Below are 19,527 nucleotides of genomic sequence, written 5' to 3'. Positions count from 1 at the left end.
GAACCAGATTACACTTGCCGGTAGGGTTTAAGAATGCTTGTTTATATTGTAAATTTAAAGGATAAAAACTGTATTTTAGATAATGCAAAACGTTTTACTCACTTTTTTCAGAGTTCAGTATACAAGTAAGTCCATTTTACTGAAAGGATATATTTAACTTTTGTAACATATCTTTATGTCCTGAGACATGATTTCTCTATTTACAATGACGTCTCTAGAAATTTCAAACAAAGGTCATTTTCTTCTACAACAGTCTGACTTTAAATGATAATATGCATTTTGCAATGTTGTTGTTGTTTAACAGGTTTTAGAGTTTGGACTTAAATATTTTCTATGATCAAAGCCTTTTAAAATAAGATCATTTGGTGGTGAATTAATCAATTAATAACTAAATAACTAAATGAATTGATAAACATTTTAAATAATAATAAAAAAAAATTATATTTTTAATACAGAAACAAAATTATTTGCTTGCCCTTACCTCGCACAGCATCAGCATAGGAGTTTTGCAGGAAAAACTTCTTGACATTTTTTTTAAATTGGAACAAAAATTGCTGTAAGACTTGAATAAAACTTTAGTTTATTAAGGTACTTATATATTGTACCAAGTATGGGGAATATTGGCTGCCTCAGCAACATCAAAGACAAGCTTAAATAAATTTTAATGTAATAATAAAGAGGCATTGAAAGATATGTCTTTTGTAGATAACTATGTTATTGTAATACTAGAACCAAGTTGACAGCATCCTGCTTTAGTATCCCTTTTAATACAATGAGTAACCAAAACCTTTCAGCACATCATTATGGGGATTGACATTTTTTAACGTTCCTATTCTCCAATTAAGGTAGGTCGCGGGTTTGCTGACCTCACAATAGGATTCGACGTAGAAATCCTACCGCGTTTACTAAGTACCGTATCAAACTATAAACAAGCAAAAAATATCTTCAGCAGAATACAGTATAAAATGAAACATACAGTAAAGCTTGTGTAGTCTGTCAAATATTTTTATCATATATAATAAAAAATAAAGGATGGATTAATAATAAAATTAAAAGTTTTCATTATGTTGGAAAATGCAAGGGCTGAAACTAATTCGGTTTATCAAAGTAAAACGCAATAAATCATCATTCTTTGCATACAAAATTGTCATTCAATTTATTTTGGAGGAATTTAAAAATTACGTCATTTTTAAAAAGAAAATTGCGTCACAATCAACAATTCGATTTAGTCAGAAGTCAAAAGCTGTAAACAAACATGCTAAACTGATCAAAAGTTGGCCAAATTTCTCCTTAGATATGACGTCCTTTTTGTAGAAATTTTCCGTATTGCTTGAGTTTATTGAGAAATAAAAATCATACGACTTCTCTCCTGTGTTTCATTGAAATAGTGCCACGCTGTGGGTAAACTATGGAAAGAATATCTATGTCGTTTTTGGAGACCAGGTCTTCCAACAATCTATTGGAATTCCCATGGGTACCAATTGCGCCCCGTTATTAGCAGACCTTTTTTGTATTCATATGGAGCAGAATTTGTCCAAAATCTTGTACGTGAAAAGAAGAAAACACTTGCTGTGGCCTTCAACTCGACATTTAGATATATCGACGATGTATTGTCAATTAACAAAAGCTATTTCCATTCTTATGTCGATACGATATATCCAGGTGAGCTTGAGATAAAAAATACCACAGAGTCTGACACATCTGTTTCATATTTGGATATTTTACTTGAAGACGTTAATGGTATTCTAACAACCAAGCTTTATGATAAACGTGATGACTTTAACTTTTCAATCGTCAACTCCTCTTACTTATGCAGCAATATACCTTCATCACCTGCATACGGGGTATATCTCTCAGTTGATTCGATACGCAAGAGCATGCTCTACGTATGTACATTTTTTAAAACGAGGTAAATTATTGACAAACAAGTTGATGAAACAAGAATATCAGCTGTCTCGTTTAAAGTCATCATTTTGTAAGTTCTATGGTCGATACAATGACCTTGTCAGCAAATACAGTTTATCATCGAGTCAAATGCTGACTGACGTTTTTCATACTAATTGTTAGGCCATTATTTACAACTGAATTGTCGACGGATTTTTCCGTTATTTCCCGATCATGACAAGGAGCACACGGCGGGTGGTACCGGTCGGCAGGGGATGCTCACTCCTCCATGGCACCTGATCCCACCTCTGATGTTTAGAGGTCCGTTTTGCTCTGCTCCCATCTTGTGTTGTTTAATGGGCTTTTGAGCTTGAATACTGTTCGTTATCTCCATATATTTCATTACATAAAGAATATCATCAATCAATAAAAATTGAATTTACGTACAACATGCTTTATTTTGAGTGAATTGTTGAGTAATTTATATTTTTTTCTGGTCACACAGGCATACGAAAATAATGACGTCGCACTAACGTAATATAATGTTTTTTGTTTCTTTATTGTTTAACGTCCCTCTCGAGAATTTTTCACTCATATGGAGACGCCACCACTTGCCGGTGGAGAGCTACAAATTTTGACGTATACTTGGCACTTAGGGCCATTGAGCAGTGAGGGATCTTTTTCGTGCCAGCACCTACTGCGACAAGGGACTTCGGTTTATACTGTCTCATCCGAAAGACCGGTCTCCACGTCCCACTGTGGGATTCGAACCCGCGACGTAGAATACATATTATTTTTTTTTTAATAGATTGATTCTAAATTTACTTTACATTCATTGTGTTGAGTAATATAATATTCGTCTGCTTCATTTTAATATTATGAGCATGTTTTTAAAATGCATATAACGGCGTGAAAGGCGAATTTTCTATGTATTTCACTGAAATAGCGTCACCTGTTCTCATCAATATTAGTGCATTTGAAATACGATCACAACATAATCACGTAGACGAATCTCAAATTTTCAGCGTATGTCTTCAGACAGACAGTAAACCCGCGATCCACCTTAAATAAATTCCATCAGTGAACGTACACCTGTGAACCTACATCATTGTTTTCAGTGGTTGATAGACTGCATCGCAGGGTTCTCCATGAGCTGTTTTACTGTGTTGGCTCCGACACAGTAGTAGTAGTAGTAGTAAATTTTATTTATAGTCGGACTATATACATTTAACAAAAAACATGAGCTTTAAGGCTCTTTTACCGACTAGTAACATAGAAACACATTTAGCACAAATAAAATGCACATATACATATAAGAGAAAACATGCTTAAATTTGACATAGACAGAAGCACATAAAACACAAGAATGGAACTAAAGACACTGGTAAACACACATAAAAAGAACATAAAAGACACAACATAAGAAAGCACACAAACACACACATATATAACTAGGATCATGCACACACATATATATTATAAGAAAGAAAGAAAAAAAAAAATAGAGGGGTTAAGATAGCACTAATATAGTAAAATCATAACTTAAAACCAACAAACAGTAAGCTACAAAGGGGGAGACATCAGGTATGAGGCTTAAAAGTCTGGAGTCTGCAAGAACTACATTTACAATTTATTTCTCCACACCAAGATGAAATGTAGTTTGAAAACTGATTATAGGAGGAGAATTTCCTGACTTCATTTGGCAGGGAGTTCCAGAGCTTTGCTGCCTCATACCTGAATGATTTCATTCCATACCTTGTTGTTCTTGGTCTTGGGACCTCTGCAGTATTTGTATATCTAAAATTGTATGAATTATTTTTATAAACAACTAGGTCTTGCAAAAAGACAGGACTTAAACCCTGGATAATTTTAAAAGTTTCTAGAGCAATGGCTCGCATTCTTCTAGTTTTCAGGGATGGTAGTTTAGATTTATTTAATAAACTTTCATATGAGCTTTTATAATCTTCATAGATAAATCTTAAAGCCCTTTCCTGAATTTTTTCTATTTTACGAGTGTTTTGCTCTGTACAGAAGTGCCATGTTAAAGGACAATAACTGAAGTTGGACATTATGAAAGAATGATATATTGTAAGTTTACCTAACTTAGTTAAATGCTTTCCTATTCGTTTAAGAACATTTAATTGCCTTGCTGCCTTTTTACACATATTTGTGATATGTGTATCGAATGACAACCTGAAGTCAATGGTGATGCCTAGAAGCTTAACCTCATCATCACAGGGAATTTTGACTCCATCTAAATCAAATATAATGTTTTTACTTTGTGTTTTGTTACCAATAGAAATTGCCTGAAATTTTTCAGGATTAGCCTGCATTTTATTTGAAGAAAACCATCTAATGAGAGATCTACTGTCATATTCTAGAGCTGCTACCACCTGTTCTAAAGATTTATCAGACTTTGATAATGTGTTATCGTCTGCATAATTGTAAAGATTACATTTTTCTACAAAGAAGAACAAGTCATTTATAAATATGTTAAATAGTAGGGGACCAAGAATAGATCCTTGTGGGACACCTTTAATGATGTTTAACATGTTACTAACACGATACCCTAATTTAACACATTGTTTTCTGTGTGAAAGGTAGCTGTTTAGCATATCTTGTGCTGATTCAGATATAGGCCGTAGGCTTTTAGTTTCAAAAGAAGTAGTTCGTGGGGAAGGCAATCAAAGGCCTTGGAAAGATCCATTAAAATGGCTGCAGTATATTCATTTTTATCCAGGGCATATTTCCAGTCTTCAATAACTCTTAATAAAGTTGACTGACATCCAAAACCAGACCGAAAAGCTGATAAAAATGGATTAAAAATTTCATTAAAAAAGTTAGTTAACTGTGTTTCTATTGCTCTTTCGAAAAGTTTTGACATTGTTGGAAGGACACTTACTGGTCTATAATTACCCTTCTCTAAGGTACTATTTTTCTTGTGTATTGGAGTCACCTGAGCAATTTTTAACTTATCAGGAAAGGTTGATGTTGCCAGGGACAAATTAATTATTTTGGTCAAAGGTTTACTGATAATTGGATTAGCAATATGCAAGAGTTTTGGAGAAATTCCATCTATACCTGTAGCTTTTTTCACATTAATTTTTTTTTATACTTTTGTCGACAAAATTTTCCTTTATGGGCGAGAAAGAAAATGCATTCAGTTGTGTTGTACCTAGAGTATTTTCTCTAATTGCTTTGATACTTGGGTGGTCCTCATCAACCTTCTCATCTGGATTTCCAATATCATTAGCAACATTTATGAAATATTCATTAAAAATCTCGCTTATCTCATTCTGATTATTTACAAGTTTACTGTTTTCTGAAAGAGTTACATCTTTTTCTGAAAGAGTTTACATCTACAGTAAAATTTTCTCCGATACAGTAACGATTCAAATTTTATGCGTGTGACACAGTAAGATCTGTGTTAATCAGAAAATCAGAATATAAATTCTCTCTAAAGGCCTATTTACACGGTCTGTAAGATGTGATTTCAGATGTGATTTTACATCTGACTCCAGTGTTTCATTTACATTGTATGATTTGTCAGATATGTACTTCATTAATATTTCCCTCCAAATTTCTTATTGTTTACAATTTAACAATGGAAAACGGCAATTACATACTACCTTTCCTTTTCCTAATGATAGCAGCTATGTACCATTTGAACACAGAAGAACATGGGCAAGACTTTGGTTAGGACATGCTGCATATTACGCTATAAGTAAGAGATTGGCTATGAAAGACCTACATGATTTCATTTTTTTCAGACAAATTTACTTCTAAGTATAATTTGTTAATCAATTGACTTGTTCAGTTTAACTTTCCTGCCATTATCAATTCAAGTACATGGAATGAAAAAATCCCCCAAGATTTGGCCATGTAATATATCACATTAATCTTGAAATTAATCTGGAGCAAAAGTTCGGGAAAAATCCACGTGTTAATTGTACCTAATTCAGATCAACCTTTTTGGCCTTGCTTATGATTGGTTGAAACCATCTGACTTGCCAGACAGAATAGATCATGTCTCTATTCCATCTGACTCCATCTGACTTCATATCTGGCTTCTGATTTTCCTATTTACACGGTATGATTTGTAAGATGTGGCGAGTCACATCTTACAAATAATACCGTGTAAATGGGCCTTAAAAACTTTAATCAAACAAATCCACCATCTTTCAATTTTTAAGGCAGAGCACTTTATTATCTCTTAATTAGGGCACTTTGTCGTGCTTCACCTTGCATAATCAATTATCTCCTAGACCCTGGCTGCACTTAGCATGAAGGAACAAAGACAAATAATTTGTTTTCACACTTCCATGTAACCGTATAATTGCTAGTTGCATTTTTAAATATTATTAAAAAATTTAAAAAATATTATAAATATACGTCTTTATACTTCAGAACCACGTCTTATGCCCCGAAACACCTTATTTGACCAAGCTAAAGTTATAAAGCATCATGAAAGGAATTTATTTCTCAAATTTGAGAAATCTGTAGGCTCCTTTCATTTACTAGATCTTGACCTTAAATATACATTGTATATACAAAAATAACAAGGTTTAATTTACACGTTCAACTTGTAGACAGTGATACAAGTATATTATTTAAGTTTTTTTTTTTTTTTTTTTTTTTTTTTTTTTTTTTTTTTTTTTTTTTTTTTTTTAAATATTGTGCTTATTTTTTGAAGGGGGGGGGGTTACATTTGGTTTTTCTTAGAGTATGTTATTATACGGAAAAATTCTAATTGCTTTAAATACCCATTCTATCATTTTTTTTTATTAATATGTACGACCATACCAACGAATTAGTGATTCAAAAAAGTTGTATGTGTGTATGCTTTTGTAATTACATTGAATAGTGGTTCGGTAAAATTGCGAATTTGATCGCGAAAATACCGCGAATATTAGTGGTTCTCATAAAGTCTGCAACACAGTAAAATTTCAAATGATGGAGAACCCTGTGCATGTGATACAGTATAAATATTTTCCTTTATGTATTTTATAATTAGTCTTGGATTCCATTAAGTGAAAAATCTGATGGACATTGAATCTTTTGTAGCCCCCCCCCCCCCCCCACAACCCTAATTTAAACAGGGAAAGAAAAATACAAACAATGGAATGATATACAGGAAAAATAAATAACTTCAAATATCAACAAGCAAGTCACTTTTCAGTTTAGTAGTAAAAGTTTATAAAAAGAATTCAACCAGTAATTGCTGTTTATCCGTTTAATATGAAAGCTGTCAACAAGACATAGCTTTGTCTATGTACATTGTTAAAGGGTTTTTATCACGTCTCAAAAATTTTTGATATGACAAAGTTTACATGCTATTAAAATCATATATTTAAAAATCTTTGCTAGAAAATTAATATTTTTGATGTTTCAGCGATTCAAAGTTTGAATTTCTCAATATGCATATTTTGATCGCCGATGTTACGCGCCATTGCTCTGACGTCATAGGTGTCAATTCTGGTCAAGCGAAGTACTTATTGTGTATAAAGAAGGGCTCATTTGTTGTGTCTATTAAACCTGTTAGAAAATAATTAAGTGATAAATGGATAATTGACAGCTAGTAAGGCATAATTTATGGCCTTAGGATGCACAAATGTGCACAAGAAAGATCTTAAGATTTTTTTCCCCCACATTTCCTAAACTTGGTCGAGAGATGAAAGGGGACCTTTTTCTGCAAATGCGATGGCGTTTATCTCCATTCAGAACAATCGTTTATGTTCGATCGATCACAATTTTTTTTCTGTCCTATAAAATATTTTAAGGAAAGATACCTTTAAAAAAATGATAAATAACAAACACGCATTTTAAAAAATCGCACAGAATCTAGTAGGAATGTTGTGAACTTCGTAATGGCGTACGGCGCCATTGAAGAAGTGTCATTTCTAGTACATGATATTCACTGCTGGAACAGATAGAAGATATACAGGATTTATTTATGTATAATTAATTGAAAATAATAATGAAGGAGAATTTAAAATTCCCATATTTATAAATGTTTACGAAGTTAAACTTCAGTTATTCATTCTCTTTAGTCGAAGTCCCGAGTTGTCAACGGCTTCGTCTTCGGTGACTTCTCGGCATATTTTCTGATTATTTCTCTCTGCTAGACGTTCATACATAAAAGATTGACCGTCCATAACCAAAGGAATATAGTCGATGTCAAAATTTCAACCGGCCATACTGTGTATTCTATTTATTTAGCGTAAAAATCTATTCAAAATATTTTTTCTTACGATAAGCTTTACGAGTTCTATTGACCATTGACACCTATGACGTTTCAGTACCACGTGACCCCTATCTAATTAGTGGAGATTTTTACTTCGAGGACCCTATATTACGGGCGTTTTATCGTCTAATTACGGCCGTTTTCAACATTATTTCATAATTAAACGATAATTATATATTTCAAGAATATAATAGTGCTTTATTTTTAAGAAATATAGATACTGATAAAAACCCTTTAATGATTGACAGACTCTTTGTCCCTCTGTGACATTTAAAAGTCATTATTTACTTTTTTTCATTCTTCTCACACTAACCCAAAACCATGTTGCAAGGGAATGATTGTATGTCAGAGAAATCAAATTGTTTTTTATAACTTTCTGTACTGTTATAATACAGACTCCACTCCATGACTCCACAAGACTCCAATCAGCTTTTTTACCCCAAGCCGTTTACAAGTATCTGCAGTGATTACAGTTCTGTCATAAACATGTGTCAAATGCAGAGTATGCAATTTATATAAATATAAAATGCTCCCAGACATTATCAAAATGATTCATATTCTATCATTATAACACTGACTGTATATTTTCATTAATCTTAAGGCAATTAAGTTAATGTGTTAAGTTATCATTGTGGTTACCTTTTTTTATGACATTGTCACATGGAAATGAATTGTTTGGAAAAAAATTGATTTACAATGATCATTATACCCGCACTTTCTAAAGAAAGTTCGGGTATATTGTTGTTACTCATGTCCGTCCGTCACACTCTTCTTTCTCAAACTCCTCTTACACTTTACACAGTAGCCTAATCATCTTTTGGGAGATGGTTGGTGGTGTCATGTAGATGTGCAGTAAGGTTTCAAAATTTTCGTTTTCACCCTGGGGGTCGAATGGGGTTCGAAAAATGACGTATTTTATGCAAAAAGCCCCTGGTTCCCTGAACTCCTCTTACATTTTACACAGTAGCCTAATCATCTTCTGGGAGATGGTTGGTGGTGTCCTGAAGATGTGCATTAAGGTTTTGGAATTTTTCATTTTCACCCTGGGAGTCAACCCTAGCAAAAAATGCTATAGTTAACTATAGTTTACTATAGTTAACTATAGTGATAACTTTGACACTAAGAAAACTTTGATTTACTCTAGTGATAACTTTGACACTTTGATTTACTATCGTGATGACTGACAGTTTGATTTACTATGGTGATAACTTTGACACTTTGGTTACTATAGTGATCACTTTGATTTACTATGGGGAAAACTTAGATTTACTATGGGGAAAACTTAGATTTACTATAGTGATAACTTTGATTTACTATAATGATAACTTTGACACTTTGACCTACTATAGTTAATTTAGTTAATCCTATCGAATGGGGTTCGAAAAATGACGTTTTTTATGCAAAAAGCCCCTGGTTCCCTGAACTCCTCTTACATTTTACCCAGTAGCCTAATCATCTTTTGGGAGATGGTTTGTGGTGTCCTGTAGATGTGCAGTAAGGTTTTAGAATTTTCATTTTCACTCTGGGGGTCAAAGGGGGTCAAAAAATGACCCCTTTTATGCAAAAAGCCCCCGGTTCCCTGAATCCTTTTACATTTTACATAGTAGCCTAATCATTTTTTGGGAGATGGTTGGTGGTGTCATGTAGATGTGCAGTAAGGTTTCGGTATTATCATTTTCACCCTGGGGGTCAAATGGGGTTCAAAAAATGACGTTTTTATGCAAAAAGCCGCTGGTTACCTGAACTCCTCTTACATTTTACATAGTAGCCTAATCATCTTTTGGGAGATGGTTGGTGGTGTCCTGTAGATGTGCAGTAATGGTCAAATGGGGTCAATTTAAAAAAAATATTTAACATGTTAAAACACCCTGGTTCCCAAAAATTCCCTTATATTTTATGCATTAGCCTTAAATCATGATCATTTGGAAGATGTTTGGTTTTGTCCTGTGGATGTGTAAAGTGGTTTCAAAATTTACATTTCCATGTGGATGGCAAATAGGGACAGGAAAAAATGGCCCCTCCCTAACTCATGGGGTCATGATTTGTACAAACTTGAATCTACACTTCTTCAGAATGTTTCCATATTAATCATGCTCTTGTTCTTGAAAAGAAGAATTTTGAAGATTTTTTTCCTTTTATTCCTATATAAAACTTTGATCACTTATTGTGGCCTGACCCTACCTTTGGAGGTCATGAATGCATGGTTTTGAAATCTAGAAATATGTCCATAGGACATGAATGCCCCGCCGAATGCATAATACTAATGCAACATGAAAATTTGTATCAGTGTATGAGGTTTGATGAGAATATCTTGAACAGTTTCTTTAGAATTGAAACTAAAAAATGGATATAGATGATAAATTCTCACCAAATTATGTATACAAGCATGCTTACGTAAAAATATCTTAAATTGTTTCTTTAAAACTAAGCAAAATACAAATTAAAGAGAAGGAAGGTCAAGGTCACAGGAAAGTGCAAGGTGAAAAGTTTTTGATGCAGTTGAATACCTCTCACTTATACATATCAGAATATTATGTTTGATAAAAATATCTTGAATGATTTATGTAAAACTGAGCTTAACACTTATTTAAGAAAAGAGATACCAAGGTCAAAGGAAAGGTTGAGGTCACAAATGTTGATGCAGTTGAAAAGCTTACATCAGTATGTATTTACAATTACCATATGAAGTTTGATAAAAATATCATAAATGGTTTATTTAAAACGTAGATAAACACTAATTTAAAAAGTGAAATCAAGGTCAAAGGAAATGTCAAGGTCAAAAAAGTTGATGCAATTTATAGCTCTCAGCAGTATGCATCAACATATGAAGTTTGATAAATATATCTTGAATTGTTTATTCAAAACTGATCTAGACACTAATTTAAGAAAAGTGAGGTCAAAGTCAAAGGAAAGGTCAAGGTCAAAAAGTTTGGTGCAGTTGAAAAGATTACATCGTATGTATCAGCAAATGAAGTTTGATTACAGTAACTTGAATGATTTCACTAAAGCTAAGCTAAACACTAATTTAAAGAAAAGTGAAGTCAAGGTCAAAGGAAAAGTCAAGGTCAAAATTGTTGATGCAGTTGAATAGCTTACATCAGCATGCATCAACATATGAAGTTTAATTGCACTATCTTTAATGTTATCTTTAAAACTGAGCTAAAACTAGTTTAAGAAAAGTGAGGTCAAGGTCAAAGGAAGGTCAAGGTCAAAAAATGTTGATGCAGTTTGATAAAAATATCTTGGATAGTTTCTTTGAAACTGAGCTTTGGACTGAGCTAAAAGCAAAGCGCGACAGAAGGACAGACGGAAGGACGGAAGACGGACATAACAAACACTATATGCCTCGGCCATATTCATGGCAGGGCATAAAAAACTTGAATCTACACTATATATGAGAATATTTCCATATTAAAATGACTTACAAGCAAATTCAAAGAATTCTGGTCCCCTGCTTTCCGTGTCTTAGTGGATGGGATGCCATTATTTATGGCATATTGTTTCAAATATGCACGCCCTATCATATGCCATTCAGAAGTAATCACCAAAGTTAAAATTTTTGAAAATTAGGTAAAACATCAAGGTCAAGGGGTAAAAAATCATAGCATATGTTCGGAAACGTCTTGTTACAGGTAATGTACATGTCAAATATGAAAGTCCTATCTCTTCTCTATCAAAAGTTATAAGGAAATATAAAATTTTTGAAAAGTAGGTTAAACTTCAAGGTCAATGTCACAGAGTCAAAAGTCATGATATATTTAGAAAGGTCTTGTCACAGATAATATATATGTATATGAATGCCCTATCTTTTCTCTTTCAAAATGATCAATTTAAAATAATGTTAAAATTTTTGAAAAGTAGGTCAAACTTCAAGGTCAAGGTCATGGGTTCAAAAATCATAGTATATTTAGAGTTCTTGTAGGTAATGTACATGTGAAATATGAAAGCCCTATCTCTTATTATTCAAAAGTTATGACCAAGGTTAAATTTATTGTGACAGACGGACAGACTGACCAATGGACAGACTGACAGACAAATGAGATTTAATGTCCCCTAGGTCCCTTTCACGAAAACGGGGGACAATAATGCCCTAGCTTGCTGTTCTTGAGAAGAAGGTTTATGGTGGAAAAAATCCCCTGTAATTTTTATGTTAATCTTTGGATCCCAATATGTGGCCCCACCCTACCCCAGTGGGTCATAAGTTGAACAAATTTGAATCTACACTAAGTCTATGTAAAGAAAGTTTCAACTTTTTGAGCCCAGTCAGTGGTTCTTGATAAGACTTTGTTAAATGATACCACAAAATTTTCACTAATTCTTTATTATCCCCCTTGAAAGAGGGTGTGACCCTTCATTTGAACAAACTTGAATCCCCTTTACCCGAAGATGCTTTGTGGCAAGGTTGGTTGAAATTGGCCCAATGGTTCTAGTGAAGAAGACCAAAATGAGGAAAGTTTACAGACGGACAGATGGATGACAGACAAAATGTTGTCAGTAAACGAGAAAAACTCAAGTGAACTAAAGTATTTGAAAAGCAGTTTTTTCATGCATTGTTTTCAGAAGCTGAAAATGTATTCCATGTTGAAAAAACTGCACATTTCAGAAAACAGTATGATTAAAAAAGTTCATCAAGGTGCTTTGAGTAGCAAAATAAGCTAAAATGGTATAGCTAATTCAACCACAGAGCTTAGTCAATTTTAAGATGCACAACCTTTTCAACTCTTAATCATTCTTAAAATATTTATGTCATCATTTCTGATTCAAGGGAGAACTAGATCTAACCAGAAGTATATATCTGTTGACTAATAAACATGTACATGTATATTGTGTTTTTAAGTCATTTCTTTGTTTGTTGTTAAATGTCCCTATCTGGAATTTTTCACTCATATAGAGACACCACCACTTAAAAATAATGAAGACGTACAAGTCGGATTAGAGGTTAACATTCATTTTAGGAGTTTTCAACAATTAAGACGTAAAGAGATAACTCCTTCCCCTCGCCCCTTCCCCTTCCCAGACCCCTGTTTGTTCATGTATGCAAACTAATACTTTGTTTTGACATAAAAAATATGTGATTATATTCAATAATTTAATGGTCCATCTCTTTGAATGGTTGTCTTTCCTAATTCTAGCAGGGTACTTGGGTTGATCCAATTTCATGAATGAAATGTCAAGCAATCTTATCATTGATGCACTTTTATTTAATATGATGTAGTCATATTGTGAACATTTCCAGTTCATTAAGAGAGTGGGGATGATCGACCTCCAGGAGTTCATAACCTTAAACCATTAGATGTACATAACATAATAACACAAGAAACAAAATTATGCATAGTCAAATGGAAAAGTTTTCTACTATTTTGGAGTCACATGATCATTTATCATATCAGAGACAGGGAGCGGCTAGGGAAATTGGACCCCCCTGGAATTTGCAGAGTTATTTAAATATGACTATATACTGATTTACAGAAGCAAATAAAAATGACTTTGGACGCCCTCCCCCCTTTAAAAAACATGGACCCCACAATCATTGTTTTTATTTTGTTTGTTTGTTTGTTTGTTTTATTTTGCTTCTCAGGAAATTCTAAGCCAGAGTTTTTTTTGACTGAGGTGTGGACCCCCCCCCCCAACCCACCCCCGGAAAAAAATTCCTGGATCTGTTCCTGTAACTGAATGTAATGTTGACAACGGGAGATAACGCTTCAGAATGTGAAATTCGTCTATTGTCTTTGATCCTTTTTTAAACTTTAACCTAACCATTTGCATTTCGGTTTATTTTATCCCAATCTATACTTACCGACTGTCATTAGATCCTGTCAACTTCATGAAATATAATCCAATTAAAACACAAAATGAATTAATTTCTACTGATATACATGTAATGATGTGTACACCACACTGCGCCATGTGCAATCTAAGATGATAATGGTAAAACTAGTACTAGTACTAGTAGGGTGACGCAAGCCCAATGTGATGTAGAAATTTTCAAAAAGGTGTTCACATACATGCACAGTACAAGAACAGATTTTAAATTATCATAACAAACGATGTTTTAACACAACTTTGCCATCTAGGCCTATTTCCAAAAACAGGCAAACTGTGTGTGTGTTGGGGGGTGGGGGTGAAAAATTTTTATTGGGTATGAGGTTTTTACCTAATAAAATACTAAAAAAAAAGTTTGCACATTTTGATAAATTCATCAAAAACGCTTTGTACTAAAATAATATTATTTGTTGTTGAGAAAATAAATATAAAAAGTTCCAATTATAGACCAAAAATATATATCCCCCCTTTTATCAAAACCTAATTTACATCATTAATTAAATTCTGTTATTTCAGACTGGTAATGAATTAAGTAAAGGAAGTACCTATAAGAGGCTCATAGGTCACATGATCAGCTGAGCATTTAATGCTCGATTTGACGAATACATGTACTGTGTAAATTATAGAATTATTTTGGCTTTTCCCTTGGTAAGTCCAATATGAAGGAGTGTGTATTTAGAGGCAAACACCTTAGTGTGGGTATTACTGTCTCATGACAGCATCTAGTTTCATATTACTATATTTTCCGGGTTCTGCATCTGTTTACATAAAGAGCAATATCACATTAAAGTAAATTTTTATGTAATAAGTTTTGATTACATATTTATCTGTATACACCTTTAATGTATGTTAATTAGTAATGTGACACATCTAAATACAGATCTTTAAAATTTTCTTAAGGCAGTTGTTCAGTAGAGTATTTAAGTCTGCTCAAAATAAATGTTCCATCGTATAATTTGTGTTAACCTGACGTTCAATATCAATTTATGCATTTATTCAGCAATCTAGGGCTCTCAAAGTTATTCACGGTATAGTTTGAACATTATAAGTCAACCCCTTCCCATCCACTTCATTTTTTTTATTGCTTCCGACGCATGAAAGTATAGAGTCCGTGTATGAAGAAGTCCTATAATTGTTGAGGAAACCCCTCCCCGCCATAAATACATCTGTCAGTGAAAATTAAAACACTGCGTATAAAAGTCAATATCAAGTGCAAATAAACGATTGTTTTGAGCAGTTAGCTTGCCAAAATGTCAAAATTATGTATTATTTTAGTACCAAGGTTACTCAAAGCTAAAAAATCCTCAAAATACTTATATATATATATATATATATATATATATATATATATATATATATATATATATATATATATATATATATATATATATATATATATATATATATATATATATATATATTCTTAAAATTCTTTTTTTTTCTATACATATAAACAAAGAAAAACATTGAACCTATTACCCTTAGTTCTAGCGCAACCCGTTTCATAAAAAGTCGGTATTCTGTGCCTAACTTTATAGTCGGCGCATGCCCTTCTTTACCGCTGTTTACGTTTTGTAAAGCGGCGTAAATCTATTCATATACAACAAATTTTAAAAAGAATCTACAGACATATGTAATGTAAATGTAATTAAAAGAAAAGATTATAGTTACATGAATTTGTAGGGCCTAGAGAATACATGCATCTAAAATGCATCTAAAAGAATTGGGACCAAAATAGAATAAATTACCGTTGAACTTTGATGTACTAACTTTAATACTAGCATCTTTAATATGTACATGCATGGATATGTCGATGCCAATTTTTTGTTTTGTATTTTAACCTGGATATCTCGAATCATCGGGTTCCTTGAAGTTTTTTCTTGGTTCCATGGGGTTTTGTTAACAATGTTGGACTGCATGTAAAATACGTTTCTCAAATATCTGATTTTGTAACTCTGTAACATACAAAAATGTTTATAATTATCTTGTAATTTCTAAACAGTTTTGAAAATGTCTTGCATACATGTATATTTTAGCATTTGAAAATTCCAAGAGATTTTAATTTTACTACAGTGGAGAGTTATTATACGGCGCCGCTGGATGATCAAATGAAAACAAAAAATGTTTTGACGAAGATATATATATTTGTTCGGACAAATTAGAAATTCGCACGGACGAATTAGAAATTCGTTCCGGCGAATTAGAAAATCGTTCGGACCAATTAGATATTTATTTGGACATATTAGAAATTCGTTCAGACGAATTAGAAATTACAAATTCACTAACCTGCATGCATTAATTATGGCTGAGATAATTACTTGTACTTCTGCATTGTATCAGATGAAAAAGGTCTTTGTTGAGTTTTTACTTTCCCTGTGTGTATCAAGAAAATTTTACAAATAGGAAAGTGTATGATTAATCCTCATATTAAACTTACTAAGAAAAAATTAATGCGCTGAAATGAGGAAAAGGTAGAATAAACAATATCAAAAAGTGATAGATTAATATATCGTGGGACAGTCATGAATAGAGTTTAACGGTTATGTCTATATACACAGCATGACAAAGTGAATTTGAAAGTTACCTATACCCATACTTTACAGAGTATAAGCATAATACCCCACCTTTATTTAAGAGGTAGTTGGAGAAAATATTTCTGAATTTCATTTGCAGCATTTCTAAAAATTTTATTAATATACGGTTTCATAGTACCAGTTCGAAGGTTTCAAAGGCGAATTACTCACTAGTCCGGGGACATTCCGAAGCCCACTCCCCAAAACCTATTATGGGGAAATAAATAATGAATGAATGAATGCCAGAATATTTTCAAGTTTAATTTGCATTAATTTGCAAACATGGTATGTTTATACTTTTAAAATTCACTGTATTTTCTAGAATCCTTTTTCTGTATTACCAAAAAGTATACAACTATTTTAATCTTTTCTTCTATTTTTATGGGGAGATGTTAAATTCGGTAATTATTTACAAGTTTTATTGCATGTTTTAGGTCTGTTTATGCATATATCCATGTACTTTTATGAAATTTGTATATAAATACTAAATGATTATTTTTTTTTATACATTCTATAGGAGATTGATTTATGAGCTACCTATTTTTATTCCTTCATCACAATATACATGTACATACTTATGTGTGGGAACACAGGTATGGAAACAAAACTTCGGAGTGAGGTAACCCTCTTTTTTTCACATAGATCTTGAGGAGCACGAACACTTGCTTTAGAAATATGTTTTTGATTTACCTTATAAATTTTGGAGTAGCGCGCGGGCCCTGTGGACAAGTGGGCTTCCGGCATAATGTACCATCTGAATGGCAGACCTTAGATCTAATATTATAGGTACATGTATTTTATATTGTATTAGCATTTCCTAATAATCGCAATCGACTTATCCGACTTTCTCAACACATGCACATGTCTTGTTACAACTTGCGTACATAAGGTAGTAATGAATCAAAAGAGACATCGTGTATTAAAGGTTTATTATAAGATCGATGCCCATGACTACGCTTGTGTCTCTGTATATGGTTAAATAGTCCCATCACATTTATATTGTTACACTGTAGACTGGAAAGATTTCCAAAGTAATCGACATTGTCATTGCATCCATAGGGGAAGGCCGTGCCTAGTTTTCTAAACCAATATTCTTCTCGTTGTTTACGGAAAGGTGTACGCACTGATGGGCTGTTTGTATGATGGTGAATCTTTTCTAGAATTCGAACTTTCATTGACAAAATATCATGATCAGGTAAATTATAATGCTTGTATAGAAGCTGTTGGTCCCCATTGTTAAATTTGTGTCCTGATATTCTTTTATTAAGTGAACCCTTGGTTTCACCAACATAAACAAGTCCACATAGATTACATTCTATTCCGTATACAACATTAGAAGATTTAGAGTTCAAATTTTCCCAAGTTTTGGTATAGAGGCTCTGTCCAGTAAGAATACCAGTAAAAGAAGTATGAGTTATGAAAATGTCACAGGTTTTACAGTTTTTTGCAGAACATTCGCAGCTAGGTTAAGGACGTCCATGAAATATACGCCTTTATATGTTCAGGGAAAATGAATACAATTTTAATATTTTTTTAACAGCAGTAGTTTTGATAAATGTGAATTGTCTTGATTGTATTTGTATATATCGGGTCTCTGCTGAGTTCGGCCAAAGTGACATCGCTTACATCAGCTGTTTGTCACGTGACAGGTTTAAAATTGGACCATATATGTACTACTACAAAGATCGTAAAAGTTCAACGATATACGGGCATTTTTCCGCTATAAAATTTATTTTGTTCTCTTTGAGACAAATTCCTTAACCCGAAAAGTGCTGGGAGCAACTTCCTCATGCTTGAGAATTGTTTAAAATTTAGCCGTCTTTCTATAAACTCCAGACAAAAATGTAATACGCATTGGAATAATGTTAGATTGCGGAATAAATTAACAATGTACAACCAGCTCCCAGCACTTTTCAGAATAGTAGGAATAATGGCTACACGTGTTTAAAAATTCAGAATTTATAGTGAAACGGTTATCGTTGAACTTTTGATTTTTTTGAGGGGCTGGACCCCTAATTCTAGCAAGTTACTGTACAAATGTGCTCCCTACGGCTATATATAAAGTCTACACATTATCAATTTAGTTTGACAATAAAATGTGGATTAATATATTACAGAATATGTCTCTCTTTTTGTCTGCCTACGTATGTTTCGTGTTTATTTTAATTTTTACAAGCCACGATAAAAGTTTGATCCACGCCTCAAATACAGAGAAACTGCGTGTCAAACTAAGAAATGACGTCATCTCAGTAAGTACAGCGAGATCAAGCTCGCTTTCATTCTGCATACGTTAAGTGCTATTATGGCAAGATAAGTTGCACATCCATTTATTTTTATAACATTTATGAGAAACGAAAGTATTCCGTGTGTTTTAAAAAGAAGATTATAGTATTTATTCATCGAGATTCATTTGTATTGTTTTAACGTGACGTCATAATAGCTCTCCCAAACCTCTGCATAGGCTGACGTAGATATGGGAGTCCTTAACCTAGCTGCGTTTTGAAACAGTAGATATCGGATGATGTTTTTCCAAATACAAATATTTTTAAAAGGCAACATGCTGTGGTCATACTTTTTTTTAATATAACCACAATGTTCAAATTTGTTCTTCAATTTTAATATGGTATGTTAAGAATAGCATGTTGGTATGGCTATCCTGTACACTTTATACACAGTTGAGAAATAATGTAAAATTAAATATTTGTATATACATAATCATAGAAAAAAATATTAATTTAAGTTAAGATAAAAGGAAAAGATTACAAACTTATTTCGGGACATTTCATAATGCTGACTTTATGATCCCATGCCAATCATCTTTTAAAAAGAACAAATGTTTTTCTATCACTGGGGCATCTTTCCACAAAATTAAAACATGATTTGTGTGCATTATACGCAACAAAACGACGAAAAAGTAAAAAAAAAATGCGAGAAGACCCAAAGATCATAGAATATGACCCCCCCCCCCCCAAAAAAAAAAAAAAAAAAAACACATAGCGTAAT

The sequence above is a fragment of the Saccostrea echinata genome, unplaced genomic scaffold (assembly GCF_033153115.1).
Source record: "Saccostrea echinata isolate AGI-Se365-2 ecotype Australia unplaced genomic scaffold, CSIRO_AGI_Sech_v1 ptg000049l, whole genome shotgun sequence".
In the NCBI taxonomy this organism is placed as follows: domain Eukaryota; kingdom Metazoa; phylum Mollusca; class Bivalvia; order Ostreida; family Ostreidae; genus Saccostrea; species Saccostrea echinata.
The sequence above is the reverse complement of the archived record's forward strand: the minus strand, read 5'-3'. Positions refer to the sequence as shown.